Source organism: Mixophyes fleayi, chromosome 3, assembly GCF_038048845.1.
Source record: "Mixophyes fleayi isolate aMixFle1 chromosome 3, aMixFle1.hap1, whole genome shotgun sequence".
Classification (NCBI taxonomy): domain Eukaryota; kingdom Metazoa; phylum Chordata; class Amphibia; order Anura; family Limnodynastidae; genus Mixophyes; species Mixophyes fleayi.
In genome coordinates, this window is record NC_134404.1 from 180,621,676 (window position 1) to 180,629,075 (window position 7,400).

Below are 7,400 nucleotides of genomic sequence, written 5' to 3' on the forward strand. Positions count from 1 at the left end.
AATTGCAATAGACTGTTATAATATACAGTTATATCCCAGTGTAGAAGTGAAAGTATTGGATATAATTATATTGTTTTAATGGACAAGGCCTGATATGCAATTTTAGGTTTCAGTATCAGGAATTTATTGTTTTGAGAGTGCTGTTTTCATAAACCTCTTAGGTAAAGTCCATATGCAGGTGGTGTAGAGGGGTTGGGTACGATTTTCAGATGGTGAATCTGTCGACACTAATCCTATTGACATCAAAATGGTGACAGGGTAAATGCCAACAAATTAATTATGTCCCCATGCTTAAAATGTAGACATTGTGACCATTAACAATAGTAATGTTGACAGTCACATCTCACGTGACCACACTAAGCAGTGAGAGAGCGCCTGCACTGACAGGACAGCTAACATCCTTGGATTGCTGTTAGCTGTCTGTCAGAAGACAGAAGTGCCATCGTCTGCAGAGAGGAGGAGCAGAAGACAGCCAGGTAAGTTCTGTCAAGAATATAAAGGAGGAGGATGTGATACAGGTGGCAACTGTGTAGGGGGAGGTGGGAGATTACTGGTGTGGGGAGGGGGTTAATGAATCGGCAGCAATGGGTTTTAAGAACTGCCTGGGTGGGGGGGTAATGAGTTACCTGCAAAGGATTTATGAGTTTGTGGGGATGGGGGTAATTACCTGCAGTAGGTTGATGATTGGGATGGGGGGTGTAATGCATTGCCTGTAATGGGGTGATCAATTTGTCTGGCGGGGGTTAATGAATTGCCTGCAGTGGGTTGAAGAATTGTGTGTGTGGGGGGGGTGCATTGACTGCAATGGGTTGATGAATTTACCTAGGGGGGGGATTACTGAATTACCTGTATTAGCCTAGGGCGTCTGGAACCCTTAATCAGGCCCTGTATATCAGCCTCTCCCGTCAGGATGCTGAATGGCATGAGTTGAAGGTACCTTTCTATAGACTCACAGAACTAACTAATTTACTGGGTGACACACATTGGGCTGAGACCACCTCTTAAAAGGGCAGAAGTTTATACCAACAGACACCGTTCTGATTCTATGAATGTGCAGGTGGTCTGTGATGCAAACATGAAAATCATGAGTGTTTTTGCCGGCCATCCTGGCTCTTGCCATGATGCCTATATCCTGTGCCAGTCAGCCCGCCATGATAAATCTCAGAGTGGTGAAATTCCAGAATGATGGCTATTGGGTATGTGAATTTATATTTATGCACTTTCAATCATAATATATACCAAAAATGTAATCTTATAGATGTTTGCCTTTTTCTAAATTTGATTTATTTATTTATGACTCATTTTAGGTGACTTGGGATATGGGTGTCAATCCTGGACACCTTTAGTGAATCCACAGACTCCGGCGCACACATCTACTAGAGATGTGAGAGAATGTAAATTTGGCCTATTGAAGTCCAGATTCAGGTTGCATAATAAATCTGACGGTATTCTTCTCTACGCCCCAGCTACGAAAGCTGATATTGTGTTATTGCGCTGTCTGCTGCATAATTTGGTACTCTTGAGACACATACAGTTTAAGAATAAAATTATATATATATATATATATATATATATATATATATATATATATAAATAATATGTTATAATATATTGTAATATTTATATTTAACATTACCTGTGGAAAACCATTCACAGGAGTTTATTTCTTCAGGAAAATATTTAGGAACAGTGTCAGCAGGTGGGGGTGGGGGGGGGGTGGGCAAACTTTAGCCCAGGAGGCAAGACTCAACTGACCCACTATGGGACCGGCCCTTCTTCCCCCCAGCTAAGCCATCCCCTGAGTGTCAGAAGATATGTAATTTGTTTTTTATCCTAGGTGGATTCAAGTCCTGAGTATTTTTTTGAAGATTGTTGTATTATTTTAACCAATTACATCAATGCACCCTAATAGAAGGTTTGTGGGGACTGGGTCCAGAAGATAAGAAGGACTCTGAAACCCAAACCTATTTCACAGCCGATTTCCACGCCACATCCTTTGTGGTCCTCTCTTGAGCAGTGGATCACAGAATAATTAGTTGGGACTTTGGCTACCAAGATAGAGTTGCGTTTTTGTCTCTGTATTGTTTGCAGAGATGGACCAATACAAATAGTCATAAAATGAATCCAAAACAAAACAGATTTGGCTAAGGTTTTAAAATCCATTATTATGCGGTAAGTGTTAGAATCCTTGGTGTGAGAATCCTTTGAAATGGACATTCCTCACCATGGTAAAAGACTTTGGAAATTAGCTGGAGTCCTGAGTTTTTAAAAGTACATTGTCCCTCTCCAAGAAATACATAAAATGACAATAATGTATATTAGTTTATTAACACCAGAAAGAAGGGTTATTTGCTGGGTGAGCTGAAAGGTATCTCTATGGAAGTGTTGGATGGAATCAGAGTTTGTTTCCCACAGTACCTTACGTTCTGGTTTACAATGCAGTAGACATGCAGATGTGGAGAAATCTTCAGAGGAAAGGTTTTAATCCAATAGGAATCTCCGGAAGGCCATCCATTAATTTAAAAAATTGGAATTCTTGTAAAGATGTTGGTGTGGAATAGATAAAGTTGAAGGTAAGTTCTTGCATATTTGTGGTAGAGATGAGCGGGCTCGGATTGCGCTAATCCGAGCCCACCCGAACAGTGCGGATCCGACGGGATCCGAGCACTGTTCGGGTATTTCTGGCGGAAAAACAAACTCAAAATGAGGCTCTGACGTTCTAGACTCGCGTCGGATCTCGCGAGACTTGGATCGCATAAATTCCCGGCTCAGGTCTGGCAGCAGCTGAACATGTGACAGGATCAGTGAATGGTAACCTGACATTATCTGCCACTTATCTGCCACTTCCAGTTGTGCCCATCCGGTTCTGGACATCCAAGCAAGCATGCGCTCCACGGTTTGGCGTGCACGCCACCAACAGAATTATTGCCACTGAACTACTAAACTCTGCTGAATTTCCTCATCGGATAATACATTATTGACTGCCAGGACTACTCGTCTTCCAATCTATCCTGCAGTGGTTCAACTGGACACTCAAAGGAGCAACCACCACATCGGACATTACATCAAAGCGCAAGTATATTAACCAGTGTACTGTGGACATCAGTTTTACATGCTGGACCTCTTCTATCTCTCAAGACTATTATCTGATCCTATCCTGGATCACAGCTTTTCTTCTGCCAATAGTGCACCCTGCACTCCACAATAAGGTTTTATATGTGAACTTTGACAATAGATAATGTTTGTACGAGATGTGCATTCTGTAACTTATGCTTAATATTGATTTTGTCTACCCATGTTTTTATCAAACCCTTGATAAAGGTTTTTTCCCTTATACATTAGGGTCATATTTTAGTTTCCAATTTATTTTACATCCACAATTTAGATTCAAGCGCAGAATATTCTGTATTCACTTATGCTCCCAGGCTGGACTATCCTGTTATTCCGCTGCTGAACCTAATGTAGTCCGTAGTGCGCTATCCCCTTGACAAATATTGGTAACCTGACATTACACTGTCAGTGGTGGTACAACCACAATGTGCTGGGGACGGGGCAGCTGTCCATCCTCTAAGTGTAACAATGTGATCATCTGGACAGACGGCAGCAGGGTGACCTGGAGGAAATCTGACAGATACCAGTTATTGGGGAACATATCACAGGGGACGTGTCCCTGACCATCACTGGGGTGACTGAGGAGGATGAAGGAACGTACTGCTGCCGGGTGGAGATCCCAGGATGGTTCAATGGCCAAACAAATGAAATAAATGTGAAGCTACAAAAAGGTTAGAAACCCTTTTTTATTTTCTTAAAACAACATTTTACACAAACAGGTTATAAAAGCAATGTCATTTTAGCACTAAATTTAAAGGAGGTAAATTTACTAAAAGGAAAGCATTTGTGAAATCCAAATCCTAACCATAACACTGCTCTTGTAATGTAAGATTGTAGGGAAGCTTTAAACACAGATCTGTAATCTCTTTATATGTGATTTAAGGGCTCATTCGCACATATACACTTGTCATGTTCAATTCATGGCTTAATAAACACAAAAATCACATTAAAAACAAGACAGAACTACAGATACACAATGATCTGTTTGGACATGTTAAATTTACCTGAACTGTCATGCGTCTATCCCGAACCTGACTTGTGTGATGACACTCTTTATTATGGATCTGACTGCTGAGTTAATTTACGTGGTGATAAAAGTTAGGTATTTCAGTGAATAGTTGGGAGTATCTTGTATGGAGAAAACTATTTGGTTAGCTTCTCGGCATGAAGTGTAGTGACATTGTTTATCCATAAAGTATGTGTTCCATATTTTACTGGCCATGCCCCTGTGTGCATATTTGTACAGATTATTTGCGTTACCCTGGAGACTGCAAGCAAGGCACTGATCCTGCCGTATAAGTCCAGTGGTACTGCTGTTTAAGTCCACTGATCCTGCCACGTGTTTGTGCCTCCCACTTGTGTCACTTAGCTTAGTCATCCAGCTACCTCGGTGCAACCTTTTGGCCTAAAAACAATATTGTGAGGTGTAAGGTGTTTAGAATAGACTGGAAATGAGTGGGAATGAATGTTATTGAGGTTAATAATAGTGTAGGAGTGAAAAAAAACAAAAAAAAAATGGATTTTTAGCACTTTTTATGCTTTTTTTTTAAAAAAAAATCAGAACCCAAAACCCAAAATCAGAACCAAAACCTTTCGTGGGGTGTTTTGGCAAAACAAATCAAAACCCAAAACCTCAAGCTAATCAGAACCCAAAACCAAAAACACCAAAAGTGGCTGGTGCACACCCTTAATTTGTGGTGATTTTGTAGTAAATTGTGTTCAATATAAGCTGGTTCAGGAGCATGTAAAGGCAGCCATATTGGACATCTGACAATTTAGCTCACAGGTGAAAAGAAGTTAATTTCTAACTTTAGACGTTGCAATCAGAATAATTACATGGATCAATCCCTTCAACTACTTAGATTGCTCATATCCATCTAATGAAACTTCCATTATTACCACCAATCTTAGTGAATGACTCAGTCTAACTACCCTCACAGTGATAAAATCCCTTTCTGTGTGAGGTAGTGCTTAAGATATTTCCTCATGACTGAGCAACAGGTTGTGTAAAAATGTTTTGTGCTTCTGCATTATTTTGTGTGACCCCCCTGATACTGATCCACTTGTTCTTGGCCCTTTACAGACCTGTGGATCATCACTATAATGAGGAGGTGATGGAATATGCAAGTTGTGCAGGAATATGCTTAACAGATGCATATACTGAAAACACATTTCTCAGCATACAAAAGCTTAGTGTCAGGATCAGTCCTGGAGTGCATGTAACTAGAGATGCCTTGCTAGAAATTTATTATATTGGTCCTGTTTGATTTCCTGCTTCTACACTCACTCAGATCCAGTAGAGTCATGGCTGGTGGGGTCCATGACCTGAAAAAAATGTAACAAGCTCTCTTGGATGTGAACCATCTATGCTGCTAGCAATTGGTGCTGAGGTGCAGAAACTAATGAGAATCTCAGTTATTACCATGGACTCCTGCACAAGGAACCCGGTTGACCATTCTTGAACCTTCTTTGCTGACTGACTCTGGTCTTGTTCTCCTGTATAGTTAGAAACAGAATAATTAAGCTAGTTCTGGACTCTGTGACCTGTGGGTTCCCCATGGCAAAGTCCATCACGCCTTTGCAGGATTTTGCAGTGAAAATGATTAGTAATGTGGATCTCTGTTTCAGAGAATATAACCAAGAGAAGGTTTGTGTCAAAAACAATCCTGTTTTCTAAAATCTTTACTTTCATCCACCAAATAACCCATAGGAATGAGTAATTCTTCTCTGTCTGAGTAGTAGTGTACCTCCTGAAGATTATTTGGTCTATGTCTATATTGTGAAATGAAGGGTCATTGTGTCAACCAAAGTGTTCAGAGGCTGGAAAACTTGACTGCCTAGTAGGAATCATGCATTACCTTCCTTACTTTTTCCAAGCTCTTTACCTACCGGATATGCTCATGAAGTGTCAATGGATAGATATGAAAAAAGGAATGGAAGTACTAGATAGCTTTCCTATAATCCTGTAATGTTTGAAAGTGCCATTCGACAGTTATTTGCAGATCTTGCTCCTTCGACACTTCAAAATTGAATTCTGTACTCACTAATGAAGGTTCTGTACGCTGCTGGCATAAAATACAGATGGTACTTTCCTTTTAAACTCAAGGCAGCAGTGATTGAAGTCCTACAAACTAATGAAAAAGATCCTTCAGCGGTATCTAATTTCCTCATCATTATGAGACTAAAGTGAAGTAGAGGCAAGTATTTCTAATTGTAGGACATTCTTCACAGCACACTATCAAATGCTCATGAATCTAACTAGAACATTTCCTTGCTTTAGAGAGTTATTTACACTGAATTTGGTTTCTGCAAGACAACTGCTTTTGGATCTCCAGTTTTCAATTTTGTTTTGTTTTGATCTGAATGTTTTTCTCTTTTTATCTAGAGTATTGTGAACTTCTTGACATTCATATATACCCTTAAGCTGCTGAGCCACGATCTACTATTAACCATTCCAATGCTCTTACTAGACCTCACCCTCCTATATTGCTTGATGTCTGGTATTTTTTCTCGCCCAGGAGCCTCCAATTTGGATCTCCTATTACCACACACTCTGGCAATGAATCATTTAGCTCCACATTGTTAATCAGTAATAATATGTATTTAGTTAGTAAGATCTTTGTCTATATCATGGAACATGATAACAAAATGTTTACCATGTACAATGTTATGTTGTGCTTTTTTAATATATTAATATGGTTTATTGGAAGGGGCGTTACACAATTGTACTTGTCACATTATATAGCCAAAAAGTTACACTAGCTTCAGTATTTCAAAACCATCTTTTGGAGCAAATTATTTTGAGTTCTAAACACATCAGGAAGAGAGGTCTACTGTGGGAAGTGACTTTAATACCACACTTCATAACCACCTAGACTGGTCCTTAGCTCTGTTTCGCTGCAGCTAAATCCTTGGCTTATACATGGTCATGATCTACACCCTTTTGGCTCCAATACCAAGTTCTTTCCCCAAACTCAACAATCATTTGCCTGCATTGACTATTTCTTTACAGGCAGACACAATCTTTATATGACATCTAAGCTGGATATCAAAGAGGCTGCATGGTTAGATTACTTCTCAATAGCAGGGGCGCATGGAGGATTGTCGGGGGGGGGGTTCTCCCTGCCGACCCCCAAAAAAACAAACGATGCGCAGCAGCTCCGTTTCGCCAGTGCTGTCCTATACAGCAGCCGCTTCTTTGACAGCGACGCGGCTGCTGTATAGGACAGTGGCCACTTAGTTAGCGCAGGGGGGGGGGGTTTCTAGAGACTCAGAAACCCCCCCTGCGT

General features: G+C 40.4%; 1 non-coding gene across 1 annotated transcript; it reads left to right on the plus strand.

Annotated features, from left to right (window-relative positions):
• Nucleotides 1-4,117: 4,117 nt before the first annotated feature.
• On the plus strand, nt 4,118-4,189 carry LOC142147668 (small nucleolar RNA SNORD50). The gene has a single exon (XR_012690780.1). It is a non-coding gene; the product is annotated as a small nucleolar RNA SNORD50 (small nucleolar RNA).
• Nucleotides 4,190-7,400: the final 3,211 nt, after the last annotated feature.